Below are 20,549 nucleotides of genomic sequence, written 5' to 3'. Positions count from 1 at the left end.
TTTTATTTTTGAGAGAGAGAGAGGAAGCATGAGCAGGGGAGGGGCAGAGGCAGAGGGAGACAGAGGATTCCAAGCAGGCTCCATGCTATCAGCGCAGAGCCCAACATGTTATTAAACAGAGAATGTTATACAAATCAGACACTCACTGGAGACAATGGCAGTGGAGTTATGAAGAAATGAACAATGCATGACGATAATAAAGGATAAAAGATTATGGGAAGAAAGAATGAAAATGAGAAAAGTGGGTGGAAATAGTTGACGTAACAGTGAGTAAGAGAAGTTGTGGTCCAAAGGAATGCACAAGCCTTCTAGAAAGTAGGGAATCTGGGATAATTGCTTCACATTCTTCCCACACAGATCCCTATGCATTCATCAACTCTGCACTGACAGCCCTGCTCCTCCTATAACTGAGAGGAGGCATCTGGCAGAAATCAAGCTGGCAACAAATAACAGGAGACTGAGGTTTTGTAGTCAGATTGAGAAATCAAGATTTTAATGTTGGGATTCTTTACTGAGGTATAAATAGGATTAAAGAAATCAAAAAGAGAACCAGTAAGAGATGTCAAGGTACTCAAAGACTAACAGCAGCAGAAAACTACCACCTTCTGGCTGAGGTTGTAGAGAAAAGATCATGTTACTGGAGCCCAATGAGCACTGGAGTTTTTGTAAAGGGTCCACTTGGTGGAAATGGTGTTCCTGGAAGAGTGCAGCTCTTTATACAATTGCAGAATTACAGCAGGAAGGGAGTGGGGGAAATTTCTTCACCTCTGTTTCATTTTTGCCCTTGAAACTAGCTACTGTTGTACCCTAGTGGTTGAACCTGACCAGAAGTGAAAAGCGAGAGGGTCCAGTTGATGGAGTTCTTGGGGCTAGTTCTTGGGGCCTTATGGGTTACAGAACTGGGAACATACAGAGCTGGATAGATTAGGTTAGTCCTTTGTAAATTTCTTAACATGGAAAGTGAAGTTTGACATTCTTGGGCTCCCACCTCCAGACAGCTGTCTCTTTCCTTGGACACTGGGCACTCGTTACAGGTATCATAGCCCCATCCCACTCTGTGTGTCTTCACTACAGTCTGTTAACCTAAATGGACTTCCATTATCTAATTAAGTCATTCTTAGTAGAAGACAACAATGAGAATTAACTCTCTAGGGGGCACAGACAACACAAAAGAGGAATTTTTAGGGCAAACACATCTATTACTGGTAGAGTGTGTTGGAGGAGGAAGAAAGTATATTAGAGAAAAATATGATTTCTATGTTCCTTGCCAATGTACTGCCTCTCTTTGAAGGAGATGACCCACAGCTAAGAACAGAATTAGTACTGCCATTCAAATCCATTTCCTCACTTCTGAATGCTCTGGTATTACACCCACTTTATACATTCGAAAGTTCTGCTCTATCTTTCTAAGACAGATTTGGGCTTTCACAAGAAGATGTGTATTGTGAGGGCAGACAAGAGGACTTAATTTCCAGGCCACTACTTAGTACTTTTATTGTTCACTAACATGTCCTTATTTTTATAGCTTCACTATTGATTTTCATAAGTAATGGATATATGTGTCTCTGGCAGCTTTTGACGAAATTGTAGCCTGAATGGTTGTAAGTGTTGGTAGCTCTTGTAACCTGCACTATCCGCCTCGTATGGCTGTATGGATCAAACAAGATAAGGTATGTAATATGTCTCAATAATTATGAAGTAAAATATAATTTTGATGTTTCAACTTATTACTTTTCTCTGAGATGAAATGCATACGTGAAATACCTAAATGGTAACACAAAAATACGACTGTCATATAGTCATGAACTACTGGTGATCATAAATATTTTTGGCTCACAAATAAAAAAAGAAAAATATTGTCATGTTCAGGTTCCCTCAAGAAATCATTTTAAAGAGATCATTTCAGGATGAATGCGCGTTAGTCCAGAATCGATGAAGATATTGCTTAATGGTTCTGAAAAGTCACTTTATTGATTTATCAATCTATAAATTTTAAAATATTGCTTTTTAGATGCTTTGCTCTTATAAGTTCTGGAATCAGCAAAGCAGAAATCACACATGCAGCATCTGACAAGATTACATGTGAACTGAGTATCTCACATGAAGTAAAAAAGTCCAATAAGGCAGCTGCCATTATGAGACACCTCATAATAATGGAAAACAAAGTTATGAAGACACGGGTCCAATAATACTAAAGATGATATAATATAAAAGTGTACTCCCAACACAGAGAGTTAAAGAGGAGACATAATCATAGCTAGCTTATTGGTATGAAGGAATAGGATGGTGGAAAATTTTCTCATTAAAGGTCACATTGCACTAAGCTTAGAGAGAAAATATCAATGTTCATGGCAATGCTGATTATTGGCCAAAAGGGTAAAAAGTATCAGAACTTTGGCAAAAATGGAAGGGGGGATATAAATGAAGTTCTAAAAATTCCTCCTTTTTGTTTTTGTTTTTGTTTTTGGTTGGTAGCTATCAGCAGTTACTCTTAATTAAAATCTATTGGTAACTGGTTATGATTGTCACAAAGGAAATTTTGTTGACCTAAGTAAAGGAGAAAAATTATGAGATCCTATGAAGAAAGTTGCACAAGAAGCCTTAAGAGAAACAGACATCCTTAGGAATCTACTCTAAGGAATCACAAAGAAGGAAAATCCCATATGTAATAAGAGGTTTAGAAATTAAATATTCTGTACAATACTATTTCTTGACTGACTGACAGAATTCAGTGCCAGTTCTCTGTGAAGCTCATGTTCAGTGGTTTCTACGCCTGGGAAAGAGAAAAGATTTATGAAGAACCCCTTTACACAACAACTTAGAAGACAGAAAGAATAGATCCTAAACAGAGAAGAAAACACTAAGAAAAGTGAATCAGGAATTACAACACGCTCAAAATTTTAAAAGAAATTAAACTATGAATGGCTTTGGACTGGAATGTGAAAAGGATAACATGGAAGAAAAACTTCCATAATACTGAATAAATAATATCTGGTAGCTTTTTCCTCATGCGCTGATTCTAAGAGTTTTGGAAAAAAATGCATCCAGGGACTCTCATAAACTGCTGATATGAATGTAAAACTGTATAACCTTTTGGGAAATATTTATCGGCTTCTTAAAAATTTAAACACAGACCTATTATTTGACCTAACCATTCCACTCCTAGGTTTTTCCAAAAAGAGAAAAGAAATATATGTCCATTTAAAGACTGGCACACAATTGTTAATTGCAGCCTTATTTCTGATAGCCAAAAACTGGAAACAGATCAAATGTGTATGTCAAGATAATAAATAACCAATGTATCCATTGATCATCCAATGGATATCAGAATGATGGCTATCCAAGGGCACCTACATGGCTCAGTTGGTTAAGCATCTATTGGTTTCAGCTCAGGTCATGATCTCAGTTTCATGAATTTGAGCCCCTCAACAGGCTCCACACTGGCAGTGTGGAGCCCGTTTGAGATTCTGTCTCTCCCTCTCTCTCTGCCCCTCCCCACTCATGCTATCTCTGTCTATAAATAAATAAATAAATAAATAAATAAATAAATAAATAAAATGCTTATCCAAATGATACCATGATATGCAAATTACTCAAATGATAATCAACTGTCTATGAATGGGTAAACAGTGTATACCCATAAAATAAAATACTATTAACAACAACAACAAACAAAAGATCCCTTGGCACATGCAAAAAGATGGATGAATTTCAAACTAACGCTACTATGTGAAATAAGCCAGACAAAAAAAAGAATATATACTGTTAATTAATTATATATAAATCTCAAGAAAATTAATGCTAATATATAGAGATATAAAATGCATCAGTGGTTTGCTGGAGATAATGGGGTTGGCAGAAATGTGAGAGAGAGATTAGCAGAGGCATGAGCAAGCTGGTGGAGGTGATGGGTATATTCTCATAATTGTAGTATTTATATCTATTGTGTATGCATACGTCAAAGTGCGCACTTTTAACATGGCTTATATATGGGCAATTCATTGACTACCAATTATACCTTAATAATACTGATTAAGATATAATTGCGAGGCTTTTTACTCATGGGGTGATTCTGAGACATTTGGAGAGGCTGCACTATAGTATCCCATACTCTGCAACCAAAGATAAGGCAGCCACAGAAAACTATGTTTACCTTGCTAAACAACCTCATTTAATCTGTGGCCTTGACTGGCTAAAAACATCTTCCACTGAAGCATTTCACATTCATTCATTCGTTCATGTATCCTGTCACTTATTACCTCGCTAACACATATTTATTTATCTATGTCAGGCTCTGTCTCGAAGACTCCAAACTTAGTTGGTCTTACATTCAGCCTGTTATTATCTTCCCATATTCTTCACAAACCTCGTCTTCACAGCCTCTTAATCCCAGTCAATTGCACCATCACTTCACGATTTGCCATAAAATCTACTTTTTCCCCCAGCAAATCTTCATGAGGAGATATAGCATAAGGCAAGAACTGAATATAAGAAGATATCGAAATTCGACTCAGGTTCTCAAGGATGTTAAAGTCACATGGAAAATTAATGTGCAAAGAAAATGTAGTAATATAATGTCGTGGTACTTACAGGCAATGGGATACACCAGCCTATTTTGTCAGCAGGGGTCCAAGACGTTTTAAAGAAATATAATGTTTAAAGTACAACTTAGGAAATGAATATGAACTCATTTTCCAAACAAAGGGGAAGGGATGGTATCTCAGTAAAACAACATCACGGACAAGAGTATGGGAGTCTAAAGTCCTGATGTATTTAGACAAAGGTGAATACTCTGGTTACTTTCAGGGAGACAATACAGAATGTTGCTTTGGCTCAAGTTCAGCTCAAGATTTTAAAAAGTGATAAAGTGGGGGGCGCCTGGGTGGCGCAGTCGGTTAAGCGTCCGACTTCAGCCAGGTCACGATCTCGCGGTCCGTGAGTTCGAGCCCCGCCTCAGGCTCTGGGCTGATGGCTCGGAGCCTGGAGCCTGTTTCCAATTCTGTGTCTCCCTCTCTCTCTGCCCCTCCCCTGTTCATGCTCTGTCTCTCTCTGTCCCAAAAATAAATTAAAAAAACGTTGAAAAAAAAAAAAAGTGATAAAGTGGGAACATCCTCTGAATAGAACGCTTTAGGGAGAGGGCTCTAAATGCACCACAGTTTGAAGACTTAATGAGACCAGAGCTTTTTAGGCTCTCGGGGAATATGGGGTGATGTTCATAACATGCATGAAGAATCCATTTCAACCTTCCTATCTCCCTAAGACATTGCATTTCTTCCCAGAGATTCAAGCCAGGGACATCCGCCATCTTGTGGTAGACAGATAGATGGTGACATCCTGATTCCCTTTCTGGGCCACTCACCTTTCCCTTCAGGGAAGGAACTACTGCCATTTAAAGAGAGGTCAGAAGACAGCCCCCTACTGCCAGCTCCTTCAGCATCTACCTTGGTTGCAGGAAGTGGTTTCTCCCAAGGCCGCATCCTTCCTGAGGCAGCTCACATTCTCTATCTAAGTAGAGAGAGTTTCAACTATTATGGGTCCCTGCAGGAAAGCTCGGGATGGAATTCTTCTAAACTTCCCACCACTGACTTGACTGAGAATTTGTCAGGACAGTATTTGTATCTTTCTTTGTATTTGTATTTTAGTCCTATCCTCTATACAATCAATTTCCTCCTTCGTTTCACAGGGATTGAACCTTAAGAAACATATTGCACCTCAAACTCCATCTCAGCTTCTGTTTCCAAGAAAACCCAACCTGCAACACGTCTCAGCCTCATTGATTATTTGACATTGGCAAGGATGGCTTTCAGTCAACCACCAAATATACAGTATAGCCACTACAGCTGCCCGAACTGACACATTCCATTAAAATGTGTCTCCATATCAATTCATTATCTCCATCTTTGGATATATGAGGCTTCCTTGAGTTAACTTCCTCGGATCTATTCCCAAATAAATTGTATCGGTTATATACTTCTATAAATTAGCAAATCTTACGAATATTTTCATGTAAAAATTATTCATGTGGGTCTGGTTTTGCTATCTAATGCTAAAATGGGATTGTAATTGTAGAACTCGAAAAAAAAAGATATAGTGAGGTTGGGTCTTGGGAGAAATGGCATCCTCTTATAAGACAACTGCCCTGAGTAATGTTATCAAGCAAGGAAAGTTTGTCTCCTCACCCACAGATAGAGGTGCTATTTCCATTGGGAAGAAAGTCTCAAAGCAAGTTGCATATTCAAGGATTTCAACTTTTATCAAGGACATGAAAATTTTCATATTCCACAATCATAATCCCACTCCTCATTTTTAGATAAATGATAGGAAGGTGGGAATTCAACTTGCATGATTAATTTGTATTCAGCACAATTAAATTTGGGATATAATTTTCATTGCTATCTGCTCAGCCATTTTAAGATATAAGTGATTATTTTTAAGACCATAGTAGTACCTCTCTGATCATCTGATTGGGATTGATCAAAGAGTTTATGGCCCTGAGCTCTTCATTTTCTTTGTGTAAACTGTTGAGGATAATCCCAAGGTGGCTTCCACTCCTAGTTCTTAATATCATCATTAATATGATAATGGTCAATTACTACAGTCACTTGATATTCTAAAGCTTGGTGTAAAACAGTTTTATTCAGAGGAATAACAAGTGTTAATTTAAGTAATTTTGATATCACTCCATGCCCCAGATTTCCAGTTTCCAATAAATGTTTTCATCATCCCAACCATTCCAAGGGTCCTCATTTAAGGGTATGGTCCCTGTGACCAAACCTGGTGCCTCTTATAGCATCAGTTAGGGACACAACAAGAAAATAGAAACCATCATTGGTATTGAATTATAGAAGTTCTTTTTCTTTCATTTTCTATTAAAAAATGGACAACAATGAGAGATAACTGAGTTAGATCTTAATATATTGACAGTACTGTTCAAGTTGCAGTTGAGATGGTATAAAGTAATTCAGTGATCTATTTGTAGTATCCTGGTATAGGACGTAAATGACACACTTATAGGAACTACTGAATGATGGAATTGATCATGGTGTACCCACAATTCTGGGAGCAGTATTACATGATTGTATTTATAAAATAGCTATCTGTTTACTGTTCTGATCCACTCAGTTACTGGGTTTTGATGTGGCCTATATGCCACATATACATGGAATTGTAAATTTTAATGATGGCTTGTGTAGTTGGTCCACAACTTCTCCTCTGTGACAAATAGCCTGAGCCTTAGATCAGGAGCTGGATACAAAACAGGCAGGATTAGCTCTGAGCTCACTGGAGGCACTGTTGCTTTTTACAGGCTTACAATTGGCAGTCACATCATTTAGAGTAGAGAATAGAATCCTCATCATGTCTTTACATTATGCATTTAACAAACATTTGTCAGCAAACTTTCCTATGATTAATTTGATTTCACCCCCTAGGGAAAGATTGCCTTAAAAACATTTATGGTATGATTAATTGAATTTTAGAAATTTGATTAATACTTCAACTTCAGAGGTTTTAAAATACATTATTAAAATGAATTTTACTTGAGTTTTAATAATTCCATGACTGTTCCTTTTGAGCCACTGTTACTTGCGTCAGATTGTAAAATTCAGTAAGAAGAGAATTCACATTCAGTAGAACTGGGCAGCTTTGGGCTTTTAGTCTGGCAATGAATAACAAGACTGTGTAGAGATGACAGTGATTTAAGGCTGTGAGAACAGGTCTTTATTTACCTGCTATTGAAATCAGACGCAGTCTCTGGTCTGGATGCAGTAAATATTTTGTAATTTTATTGGAAACTGTAACATCCTTGCACTCACAAAAGCCAGTTTTCTAAACAGTATTACATGACATCTCCACAGTAATGATAAATTAGATTCCACCTCCAAAATATCCAAACTTAACCATTTATAAGGAAAATGGAACTGAAGCAATCTACTTCACAATTCTGGTCTGCTGCCAGAGTAATTCTCTAAGGAATATATCGTTTGCTTGAGAGAAGAAAGAATATAACTCCATATTATTTATTGAGTCCCAACTATGTTTCAAACACTGTGCCACACTGTGGTATGCATTTTAGTTGTGCTATCTCATGTGGCCTGACAATAACACATGAGTTAGATCGTGCTATCCCCACACTGCTCCTGAAGAGATAGGCTCCATAGATATGACAGGGTCCCAAGTTCACACAACTAGTATGTGGCTTTCAACTCAGATCACATTGCTCTCCTGCCAACAAGACAAATCTTAATGAAAACACCAAAACATTTTTCCACGGGAACACAAAATCTATATAAAAATTATGTGTATACACACATATATTCAGTTGTGGTTGCATGCAGCAAGTTATATATCTCCAAAATGAGTGGAAGATTTATGCATTTCCAATGATTAAAAGCACAATGCATGCACACGCATGCGCACACACACACACACACACACACACCACATTGTCAATCATCTTAGACAGAAGAGAGAAACTTGTATTTTACTTAAACCTTCCTGTTCTGTTCTAGAATGTGCATGAAAACTGCCAAGATTATCTTTTTAATAAGCAATGTGCTTTGTACTACTTTTCTTTGACTACTGTAACAAAAAGTGACTTATAACAACAGAGAAGTTTTTTCTCTCACAATTCTATAGGCCAGAAATTCAAATCCAGATCGTTGGGCCAAAATCAAGGTATTGGCAAGGCTGCACCAGCTCTAGGAGAGAATGTATTCTTTGTTTCTCCCAGCCTCTAGTGGCTAATGGGCCTAATCTCCGCCTCTGTCTTCACATCATATCTTCTGTTTGTGTGTGTGTGTGTGTGTGTGTGTGTGTGCACATGCACATGTGTGTTTGTGTATATGTTGGCATAGATGTATTTGAATATCAAATCTCCTCGGCCTCCTACCTGTAAGGATTCATGTAATGATATTTTGAGCCCATCATATAATCCGGGATAATCTGTCTTTTTTAGATCCTGAATTTAATCACATATACAAAGATCCTTTTTCAAATAAGGTGACATTCACATGTTCCAGAGATTAGGACATGATACATTTGAGGGTCATTATCAGCCTACTACATATATCTTGCTATTTCTGTAATTATTTTGTTTACTACTTTGCCTTTGGCATGGGGAAAATCCAGTTATCCTTTACATTTTCATTGTTAGCTTCATCTCACTATTTCATAACTTCCTACAATGGGTCTTTGATTAGGAAATCCCCACAATGGCAAAGTATTGTAATTTGTTGGTCAGTGACACAAAGCAGTAGATTGAGATGATAGTGGCAAAGTGATAATTATATCAGTTTCTGCTAAAACAAAAACAGACAATCCTGAAAAATGCTGCACACAATTTCACTCAGATTTAATCGCCCTTAGTCCATAAAGACAAAATGGAGAACTAGTTACATTCACTTTTTCCAAATCCTGCATAAAACAGGTTGTTGTATATTTACAATTTATATTTTCATGAAAATGGTCAATAATTTTCCTTGTCCAGTTTCATTCACATATTCTTTTAGTAACTACACCAATATTTAACGTGAAATATCTAGTTCACATATTTTTTTTATTTTTCTTAAATTTTTTTTTCAATATTTATTTATTTTTCAGACAGAGAGAGATAGAGCATGAACGGGGGAGGGTCAGAGACAGAGGGAGACCCAGAATCTGAAACAGGCTCCAGGCTCTGAGCTGTCAGCACAGAGCCCGACAGGGGGCTCGAACTCACAGACCGCGAGATCACGACCTGAGCCGAAGTCGGACGCTTAACGGACTGAGCCACCCAGGCGCTCCTCTAGGTCACATATTTAAAATGGCATTGAATTGACCTCTGGCCACACTGGCCATCATGCAGCATTTGTGTAATCTAAAGTTATTCCAAATATAAAGTTTACTGGAAAAAATTCCAAGGAAAAGTAATACCTGTGAAAGACAAAGAGAGACAACAAATATATAACTGATTTCTTTGAAGAAGAAGAGCAATATAAAAAGAAAAAAAAAGGTAGATAAAATTTAAGAAAAATTGACAGATATAAGGGAAATTTGAATCTACAGATTTAAAGAGAACAAGATGTTCCATGAAATATTGACACAAGATAATAAAATATATGTCAAATAGATATTCCACTAAAGATGGATAAAACTTAAAGGCAAAGAAAGAATTCCCATTGGTTATCTAGACAAAAATATCAAGTAACTCTTAAAGACAAAAAATCAGTTTGCCTTCCCATACCTGCTTCATAACAGTGGAATACTGCATATAATTTTTTTTTTAATAAAAACCAAGCATGACTCCAAAGCTCTATATCCAGGCAAGCTGACACTCAGATCAGTTTTGAACCTGGAAGCCACTTTTAATGTGAAAAATCAACTCAAGGTTTAGATCAGCCCTTCTCAAAGAAACTACCAGAGGACAAGTTTTTGCTAAGAGATTAATGGGGAAACTTGGTAAGAGAACTATTATGGAGCAACATGCCCATTTTATTTGTATGGCTTAAACTAAAACTCATGTGCGCATTATAAATATGGACAAGAATGTGATGTTAGGAAGTATGGAGGTGTGGAAATGGCGTACTATACAGAAATGTGAAAAGAATAGGGAAAAGGTGGATATAACAGTAGTTTTCTTTTTTGTGGACAGAATCAAAATATTTAAAATTAATAGATTAGGTAAGACAGCATACGTAATATAAGGGTATAAAGCTGACCAATAAAAAAATAATAAAACCAATGAACACCTGGGGAAGAAAAGTAGAGAAGAGCAAAAATCAGTTTCTTCATTGTTCACAGTCAGAATCAGTAGATATTGGAGAAATAAATGATTAAGAGTATTATGTAAAAACATAGTTACAAAGTAACTCCTTGAATAAAAATACAGGGATTTCCTAAAAGAACATACTCCAAAGAGCAAGGCAAACACTAAGTTAAAAAATAAAAAAAAAGATAAATTTAGACCAGTACATAGAAAATGATATCGCTTATATAAAATAAATATACATGAAGATGATTATAGCTGCACAGATTGAAAAACCAGACAAAAACCATGTCAAAATGATTGCATCTAAAAGAGATAACTAGCAAGGCCAGAACAAAAAAAGTGGGAGAGAGGTTTTTACTTCATTTCCTACCGTATCTTTTAAATATTTTACAAGGAATATATTTTCCCTACTAACATTTAATAAGCCCATAGTAAAAAACAACAAAGTAGCAAAGGATTTGTATGTGGAATGAGTATGTATTGGGGGAAATAGCCCATGTACTTTGTCTTGGTTCGAACAATATTCCACAAACAACTCTGGATGCTCACCCTTATTTGGATGATCCTGTAAAATGTAGGTATTGGGTAACTAAACAAATGTCTTAAAATATCTGGAGTTTTGAATGCTCATCAATCTTCTGTTTACTAAAAACTTTTATTGGCCACATTAAAAAAAATATTCTCTTCTCAATCAACCTGTGCTCTAGCATTTTTAAATGGAGAAAAAGAAATAATAAGAGAGGAGCAGGAATCGTGAGGACCTGATGAGACTTCCAGAGGGTAAACAGATGATGGTAATAGAGAAAGCAGAAATGCTACTGCCACCGAGGCCAAAGGGGACAGTGTAGATTAATGAAAGGCATCCATGCTTGAAGCTGCTCTCACTTTCAACTGCTTGCTACTCTCCTAAAGAAACTCTGGTGGACCAACATAGTTATGGGTGATAAATGACATCTGGGAGCATATCAGAAAGAAATACCTAAATGCAGAAGAAATACTAATTTATTGAGAACCGATATTATAGTAAGAGATAGTCAAGTAGATCAGGTTTTACTATGAAGAATTGGGCAGTATTACTTTAAATTTGGAACTACAGATCTTCCTTGACTTACAATGGGGCAATGTCCTGGTAAAGCCATCATACGTTGAAAATATTAAAAGTTGAAAGTGCATTTAATATACCTAACCTACCGCGTATCACAGCTTAGCCCAGCCTACCTCAAACATACGGCACACTTCCATTAGCCTACAGTTGGGTAGAATCATCTAACACAAAGCCAATTTCACAATGAAATTTTCATTAGCTCATGCACTTTGCTTAATGCCGTATTGACAGTCAAGCACAAAATGCCTATATGGCTACAGAGTGGTTGTTAGCCTATCAGTTTTTCCCCCTTGTGATCTCCAGGCTGACTGGGAATGGCGGTTCAGCGCCCCACCTGGCATCGCAGACAAGTAGCATACCGCACGCAGCTTGTTGCTAGCCCAGGAAAAGTTCAAAATTCAAAATTCAACATATGGTTTCTATTGAATCTATATCACTTTCACACCATCGCAAAGATGAAAAATTTTAAGTCAAACCACTGGAAGTTGGGGACGATCTTAAATGTCGTAATATCCTGACTCAAAATAATGATTATGTGAGATCCTCAAAAATTAAAGTTGCATAGACGTGGTCATCTCTCTAAAAAATTCTATGGAAAAAGCCTGTTGACCTCTTATATGGTAATGTGGTCCAGTAAGATCATTGGACCAAAGCTGAGGCTCCATTTTAGTTCCCTGATTTCCCCCATTGGTTGTACTGAGGTTGTACGGAGCTTCCATTTGGGTTTTCAACTCTGCCTCCACCATCTACAATCTGACATCTGTTTCAGTCACACAGAAGTCACTCTATGTGTTTTGAAGAGAAAATGATTGAATTCCCATAATTGTTTTTTGTATATACAAGCACTAGAAAAAGTGAGGTAATATAGGTTAAGAAACTGGTGCTAGCTAATCTCACTGTAGATTTATTCATGAGAGGAAAATTAGTTATAAGCACCAACAATCAGTTGATAAATCAAGAGCCCAGTTTACTGCTTTTAAATTCTTCCTTTGTGGGGCGCCTGGTTAAGCATTCGACTTCGGCTCAGGTCATGATCTCAGGGTTTATGGGTTTGATCTCTGCCTTGGGCTCTGTGCTCAGGAGACTGGAGCCTGCTTCAGATTCTGTGCCTCCCTCTCTCTCTCTCTGCCCCTCCCCACTTGTGTTCTCTCTCTCTCTCTCTCTCTCTCTCTCTCTCTCTCAAAAATAAATAAACATTAAAAAAAATTTAAGTAAAAATAAATTCCTTGGAGTGCCTGGGTGGCTCAGTTGGTTAAGCATCTGACTTTAGCTTAGGTCATGATCTCACAGTTCGCGGGTTTGAGCCCTGCATCGGGCTCTGTGCTGACAGCTCAGAGCCTGGAGCCTGCTTTGGATTCTGTGTCTTCATCCTTCTACTCCTCCCTTGCTCAACTCTGTCTATCTCTGTCTCAAAAATAAATAAGCATTTAAAAAAATTAAAAGAAATAAAGAAATAAATTCCTCATTTGTATACACGTAGGATGCCACAAGACCAGCGCCACAGAAGTTTATGTTCATACTCCTGTCTCAGAGAAATTCTCTGGATGCCTCTAATTGTCTGTTGTTCTTGATATTTAGGAGCATAGTTATATGGTAGCCTTCAACGGCCTCTTATTTTGATTTTTTTTGACTCGAACAAATCCTTTAAATAAATTGATTTTAATTTGATTTCTCCTTAAATTATCTTATCTCAGATCCACCACACAGGATATGCCCTAAAACCTAAGTATCTGATTGTTCTCATCCCAGTATGCTGGTATTTTGTTTTTGCAAGGGAAACCAGACTATAGGCATTTAAAGAAACACAAGATAGTAGTTTCTTTCTTGATAGAATTTATTAATTTTATGTGACTTTATAAAAGAAATACTAAGTGAAGAGACAAAAATTATGTATTCTCTGTACCTTTTTAAAACATAATGCAGTGATTAAAAATAGAAAACCTTAAATTAGTAAATTCTTGACACTGAATTATACATGAAAAATGAGTAATTAAATGTAAATTATCATCTGAAAATGGACACTAATTTGTACTAATATCCTTCAAAATGTCTGTGAGTTATACATAATACCTAATCTTATGATGATCTATCACTCTGAAATGTTTCCACAAAGCATAAGAAATTAATTATCATAAAATTATTTTATTAGACCATTAAACCAAGGAATAGATCACTAGATCAATAACCAATCCTCACCAAATGAGTACACAAACACAGATTAGGAGGTATCTACCTATCAGTCTCTATTCTGGTAAAATCTTTTGACAAATTTAAAGCTACAGTTTGTCCTCAAAGTATTTTCTTGAAAAAGGAATTGCTATGTACCCATTCTGGCAGATCATGGACGTTATGCAATGCTTGTAGAGTTGGAATAGACATTAAAAAAAAACATTGTCTGTCTTCCATTTTTACACATATGGTGATGGTGTTAATACTCAGAGAGAATGGAAATACTAACTTAAAGTCATAAAGTTTCTTCACTATAGGAGAATTACACAAGTCTCCTGAAATCTGATCCATTTATTTTTTAACACCCAATTTTAGGAAAAGAAAATTTTACTTGTGAAATATGGCTGGAAATAGAGAATGTCCTAACCATTACCTCCTGTTCCATGTCAATGTATATGAAAAATCTTACTTTAGATAGGTTACATGTTAAAAATAATGCATGATCTGATAGAGATTTCAAAGGAAATGTGATTTTTATTAATTAATTGAATTACAGTTAAATATTAATCTCCATGTATAAAATAATTATGGCTAGTGATACAATCTTCTACATGAATCACATTTTTATTTGAAACAAGTTTGGTTATTACAGTGTAGGGTGGAAATATTTGCGACTCTTTGGTCTAAAGATGTGAAAGTAATGTTTGTTACTTTTGTAACACAGTTTCAGAAGTTTCACAGTTTGTACTTTGTACACAGTTTCAGAAATATCAAAGTAAATACAAAGACATGTTTATGTCAAGTTATTCACTAACAGCTCTACCTACCTACACAGAATGCTCACCAAGTACCTCAACTTGAATGCTAGTAAGATTTTAATTATACAAGAGAAAACGAAAGATATACTTTTAGTTATAGATATGAATTGTTCTTGTACTCTAAGTAATAATGGAGTAGGATATTTTGAAGTCTAAGATATTTTATTGGCAACTGGTGCAGAAAATTTCCTTATAGGGGTAGGAATCAGAACAGAGGTCATTGCAGATAGAGGATCCAGGGTGAACTGAGAAGAAGTATGGAGGAATGTATTTATTGTATACTAACAATTGAGTAAAAAAAAAAAAAATAATGCTAAAGTGTGATCCTGTTTCTTCAATAATGATACTAATAGACATCATGTTGGTAAGATGCATCAAAATTGTATCAGTGGTTTTCTCTCTTGGAATTTAGGGTAATTAAAACTTGTATCAAGTTTCCTTTAATTATTTTCTAATATTTCTATTAAATAATAATATATTACTTGGCAATGTCATCAAAGGAAAAAACAAAGGACTTGGATAAATTGCAAGATGGTCAAAATTTTCCTTTATTTTTTGTAATATTGAGCAGTACTTTAAAATATCCACAGACTTTGACAGAATATAAAACATGATTAGATTTTCACCAGCAGCTCATGTGGCTGTGAATAACACACAAGGCATAATTGACCTTCAGAGTAGAACTGAATGCCAGAAGAAATGTTCATCAAAGAAGAAATTCTATAAGGAGAAATTTCCTAGACCACTAGACAAAGAAAACTTTCGTTATCAAAATATTCTAGTCTGTTCTTATTCCAGAAGTAGAAATAATTATATCTTGAAATAAAACTGTAGCCTTCATTTTCTCTTGTATAATTAAATCTTTATCAACATTGTCATTGCTTTTAAATTAAATATTAAATAGGTGTAAAACATAGCCCCTAGCTTTTTATACCATTGATACCATTGTCTCTTCTCTCTCCCTCAACCCCTCTATCATCTATCTATCATCTGTCTCTCTTCTAATGTCTCTCTCTTCTCGCTCTATCATCTATCTATCAATCATCTATTCTTTCCTCCCTCTACAGAGGAGGATTAAAGTGATAAACAAAGAGGGATAAGTTGTGCAAAATTGGCTTTTATTATGCATATTTACAGCCTCTATTAGACATTATCTGTGTGTGTGTGTGTGTGTGTGTAAGCATTCACATGTTTGTCTAAAATCCACCAATGTAAACTTTTATCCATTGCCATTGTGAGCAGTAGATCTGAGCTGGTGGAACAGATCCAAAGCGGAACATATGGTGCCTGTAGTTGACCTGAATAGTGAGAGAGGTATACTGAGAATGACTGACTTTTTGCTACCAAGTGAGCTTACAGGTGCAGGAAAAGAAGTTACACAAAAAGTTGGTTGATTGTGTCAGTTAATGTTGACTGCATTTGTCAAATTACCACAGGGACTGTCTTATAATAAATAAGGATAAAACAATAAAAAACAGAATAAAAGAGTACAAAAATTTGGAGACTTGCAAGTTTGGAAGGAGTAATTGCTTCTCATCTGCAGCCAGGAAAAAAAAAAATCAAATTGAGAAGAACTTTGAGCAATAAAGTCTGATTAGACTCACTCCTGCAGCAAGAATCAAGTCAGGGCACAGCTGTCACATTCCTTCTTAAAAGCTCTGACTTGATTTTGGAGTGTCAGATCAAAGACTCAATTCATGTTTGACTCCCAATAAATTCTCTCTTTGGGACATAGTGACTCAGGAAAAATAGAGTACAAATATGTTTCTCCAAAGAAACTTGATATAGTTATGATACTATCTATTAAAAAAGGAGAGCACATAGATTCAAAAAAGCAAAGATATGTCACAAATCAAAGAAATATGTATAGAAAAGAAATGTGGGTGAGGCTCGTGGCACATGTTGCTGACTGAATTGAATTGATGGAAATTCTACTATGTTTGGAAAAGACTTGCACTATCAATAAAATCATGACTTAAAGAAATATCTGTGACTGTTCAAGACCAGACTATGCCAGAAATACCAGAACTCTGATTGTTCAAGATCTCCAGTCTTCTAAGGGTGATTAGGGAAAAGCTCTTAGGTTTCCCAAGGAGGGTATATTTTCTATTTCTCCTTTCACCTGAAACTTACTAGAAAAAAGGAGAAGAGGTAATTATTCAAGAGAATGGAGCTTAGAAGCACAGGGTACAATTGACTGAACATCCCCTCACAGTAACTGTGCAGGTAGATTTCAAAATTGACATGCAAACATGCAATTTTTCCTTTTTCTGAATGCAGGTGTTTGCTGAATTTATCCAGTTCCCTGGATGTACTGTATAATTAGTCTATTCAGTTCATAAATGTCTGTATCAAGAATAAACACATAGGGTTTTTGGTTTGGGTTGTTTTTGGTGTTTTTTAAAGATTTTTAAAGTTTATCTATTCTGAGAGATAAAGAGAGAATGGAGGAGAGTTAGAGAGAGAGAGGGAGAGAGAAAGAATCCCAAACAGACTTTGCATTATCAACACAGAGCCTGACAAGGGCTTAAAATCATGACCGTGAGATCATGACCTGAGTCAGAATCAAGAGTCGAGTTCTTAACCAACTAAGCCACCTAGGAGTCCCCAACTTGGGATTTTTATTAAAGGGTCTGATATAAATAATATCTTGATATAGATATCAACAATCAATATATAGATCTTGAATGTAAAACTGGATGCCAGGAGCAGATGGCAATTCAATGATAGCTCTCTTGGAAGGAGATAAGTGCCTTTTGTGTATACAGTGAAAGATGAACCAAATATTTGGTGACCAGAAGGTGGAGTGTTGAAAAAAGGATTTTGTTCACAAATCAATAGTCCCAAATCTGTTAATAGGTGGCATTATACTTCTGGGCCCAGTTGTAGTTGAGTGAAACCAAGTGACAAGTTCTTCCTAGTAAGTTGTGAGCAGAAAAATGTCAGGCGTCAAAACCAGAAGACATCATTTAATTGCTAGATCAAGACTTTTCAGATTTCCCTTTCCTTTTGGCATAGTGACAAGCATTTGACATAATTGTATCAATTTGAGTCTGTAAGTACCTAAATTAAGCAGAGCACACTTCATGACAGTCCCTGATTGCCCCTTAATGTGTGAGAACTAAGCTTTGTGGGTTTGGAGTCTGTGAGTGTGTTTTTTAATGCACCTTCACTATTTCTACTGATAGGTTTATAATGGCATTATTTCCTACTTTACACACAAAAAGAACAAAGGCGACAGAGGGAAATGTGATTTGCCTAAGATCATTCAGTCATGCAGGGGCTACACATAGAGAATTGCTAGTTGCTATTTGTTTTTTTGTTTTTGTTTTTTTTTTTTTTTGCTAGTTGCTATTTGAACTCCTAACTGCTTCTAGATGGTTTTTTTTGTTTGTTTGTTTTTGTTTTTGTTTTTGTTTTTGCTTTTAACTTCATTTTGAGAGATGTTGAATGATCTTCAATACTTAAGGGCAACAATCTGGGTGTCATACATCTATTATTCATTCTGAAGGCCCTTGTCCTGCTACAATCACATTATTGTAAAAACCGCCATTGGCCACAATTCTTTTATGGATGAGTAGACTTCTAATCCAAGCAAGGGAAGTCATTCTTGTTTACCCTTATCCTATTGTAGTCTAGAGGTACACTCTGGAGACATTCAGTGCCTCACCATAATTTTATTTCTTACCAACTGGAATGGTTAATAAGTCATTCTTCAGAGGCAAGAGCAATGTAGACCTGTTTGCAATTTCACTTCCCTCTTGTTGAGACAACTTGACTTCAATGAGACAGGTGGAGGACACTGTGACGAGAATACCAAGTGTGACAAATGGAGGGAGAACGCTAGTGAGGCTGAAGCCTTGTCTCAGTTCTTCTTGAGGCCCAGGTATACTCTTTCTTGCAACTTGAAATTATCTTTAGCTTCTGTACATTAGTGAAATTCCTTCTCTAAGATAGTTATGGCTTTGATTAGGTCAGTAATCCCAAAGAATTACAACATTGTGCCTACAAAAGCCAAGGCAAAACACCTGGATGGTTCCGTTGGTTGAACAACAGACTCTTGATTTCAGCTCCGGTCATGATACCATGGTCGTGGGATTGAGCCCTGTGTGGGGCTCTGCACTGAACATGGAGCCTGCTTGAGATTCTCTCTCTCCCAATGGGAACCCTCTTGCACTGTTGATGGGAATGCAAACTGGTGCAGCCGCTCTGGAAAACAGTGTGGAGGCTCCTCAAAAAATTAAAAATAGAACTGCCCTATGACCCAGCAGCAGCACTGCTAAGAATTTACCCAAGGGATACAGGAGTGCTGATGCATAGGGGCACTTGTACCCCAATGTTTATAACAGCACTTTCAACGAGAGCCAAATTATGGAAAGAGCCTAAATGTCCATCAACTGATGAATGGATAAAGAAGATGTGGTTTATATATACAATGGAATACTACACAGCAATGAGAAAGAATGAAATCTGGCCATTTGCAGCAACATGGATGGAACTGGAGGGTGTTATGCTAAATGAAATAAGTAAATCAGAGAAAGACAGATATCATATGTTTTCACTCATATGTGGATCTGGAGAAACCTAACAGAAGAAGACCATGGGGGAAAGGAAGGGGAAAAATAGTTACAAACAGAGAGAGAAGGAGGCAAACCATAAGAGACCCTTAAATACAGAGAACAACCTAAGGGTTTCTAGGGGGGTGGGGGGAGAGGGAAAAATGGGTGATGGGCATTGAAGAGGGCACTTGTTGGGATGAGCACTGGGCATTCTGTGTAAGCAATGAGCCACACAAATCTACCCCCCCCCAAAAAAAAAAAAAAAACAAACAAACAAGAGCACACTTCACACACTGTATATTAGCCAATTTGATAATAAATTATATTTTAAAAAATTTTAACAGAAAAAGAAAAACAAAATTTCTCTGCCTCTGCCCCTGCCCCTGCTTGTTTTCTCTATCTAAAAAGTAAATAAATAAAAATTTTAAAAAGCCAATGCTATTACATTTCCAAAATTTTCTGTGTTTTCTATATATTTTTTATTTAACTGTTAAGTGTATAGCACTTAGTCAGCAAAATTCATGTTTTGTTACTTCCTATTAAATTTAGAATAGAGTACCAAGTGGCCACTCAGAGAAGCTACTGAAATGCTGACCTTTAAAGAGTCACATGACAAAAATAGGGGAGAATGGACAAGTTTATGAAATCATGAGTCTTTTCCGATTATGGCCAGGTCAAAAGGTTAGATCCCTACATTTTTTTTATTGGACTATTTTATTAAAAGTGAACTATCAAATAGGGCTTTTGAAAATACATATTTTCGGGCGCCTGGGTGGCTCAGTCGGTTAGGCGTCCGACTTCAGCTCAGGTCACGATCTCACGGTCCGTGAGTTCGAGCCCCACGTCGGGCTCTGGGCTGATGGCTCAGAGCCTGGAGCCTGCTTCCGATTCTGTGTCTCCCTCTCTCTCTGCCCCTCCCCCGTTCATGCTCTGTCTCTCTCTGTCTCAAAAATAAATAAACGTTAAAAAAAAAAAAAATTAAAAAAAAAAAAAAAGAAAATACATATTTTCATTTATGTGCCAAATCATTTAATGTGCCATTTATAAAATTGTCATTGTCAACAGGGTGGAACAGGTTAAAAGGAAGAAGGAAAACTAACTGTATTTGTAGTTGTATTACAACTTGAGGATGCACCATTTTTTTTTAGAGA

The sequence above is a fragment of the Neofelis nebulosa genome, chromosome 3 (genome assembly GCF_028018385.1).
Source record: "Neofelis nebulosa isolate mNeoNeb1 chromosome 3, mNeoNeb1.pri, whole genome shotgun sequence".
Classification (NCBI taxonomy): Eukaryota; Metazoa; Chordata; class Mammalia; order Carnivora; family Felidae; genus Neofelis; species Neofelis nebulosa.
This window is presented reverse-complemented; position numbering follows the sequence as displayed.